At 34.1% G+C, this 961-nt stretch overlaps 1 long non-coding RNA gene across 1 annotated transcript; it reads left to right on the forward strand.

Annotated features, from left to right (window-relative positions):
- Positions 1-640, forward strand: LOC117117516. The gene is made up of 4 exons (XR_004446913.1): positions 1-39; positions 189-245; positions 394-450; positions 599-640. It is a non-coding gene; the product is annotated as an uncharacterized LOC117117516 (long non-coding RNA).
- The last annotated feature ends 321 nt before the right edge of the window (positions 641-961 follow it).

Here is a 961-nt window from a genome sequence, read left to right on the forward strand (position 1 = left end):
CCACTACGGACAAGACAACAGTCACAACCACACCATCAGGTGAGGCTTGTTTAACTATTGGAAAAATTGTATTATGAAGAACATGTTGTTAAATGATATAATTATGCCATCAGGAAACTTGAATTTAAGAACAAAATGATGCTTATGATATAAATATTCCACCAGTTTATCGATTCATTATTTTACAGAGGATTTGACAACTGTACCCACTACGGACAAGACAACAGTCACAACAACACCATCAGGTGAGGCTTGTTTAACTATTGGAAAACTTGTATTATGAAGAACATGTAGTTAATGATATAATCATGCCATCAGGAAACTTGTATTTAAGAACAAAATGATGCTTATGATATAAATATTCCACCAGTTTATCGATTCATTATTTTACAGAGGATTTGACAACTGTACCCACTACGGACAAGACAACAGTCACAACCACACCATCAGGTGAGGCTTGTTTAACTATTGGAAAACTTGTATTATGAAGAACATGTTGTCAATGATCTAATTATGCCATCAGGAAACTTGTATTTCAGAACAAAAGGATGCTTATGATATAAATATTCCACCAGTTTATCGATTCATTATTTTACAGAGGATTTGACAACTGTACCCACTACGGACAAGACAACAGTCACAACCACACCATCAAGTGAGGCTTGTTTAACTATTGGAAAACTTGTATTATGAAGAACATGTTGTTTATGATATAATTATGCCATCAGGAAACTTGTATCTCAGAACAAAATGATGCTTATGATATAAATATTCCACCAGTTTATCGATTCATTATTTTACAGAGGGTTTGACAACTGTACCCACTACGGACAAGACAACAGTCACAACCACACCATCAGGTGAGGCTTGTTGAACTATTGGAAACTAGTATTATAAAGAACATGTTGTTTATGATATAATCATGCCACCAGGAAACTTGTATTTAAGAACAAAATGATAC

Source organism: Anneissia japonica, unplaced genomic scaffold (assembly GCF_011630105.1).
Source record: "Anneissia japonica isolate Jap-2015-1 unplaced genomic scaffold, ASM1163010v1 scaffold172845_len961_cov238, whole genome shotgun sequence".
In the NCBI taxonomy this organism is placed as follows: Eukaryota; Metazoa; Echinodermata; class Crinoidea; order Comatulida; family Comatulidae; genus Anneissia; species Anneissia japonica.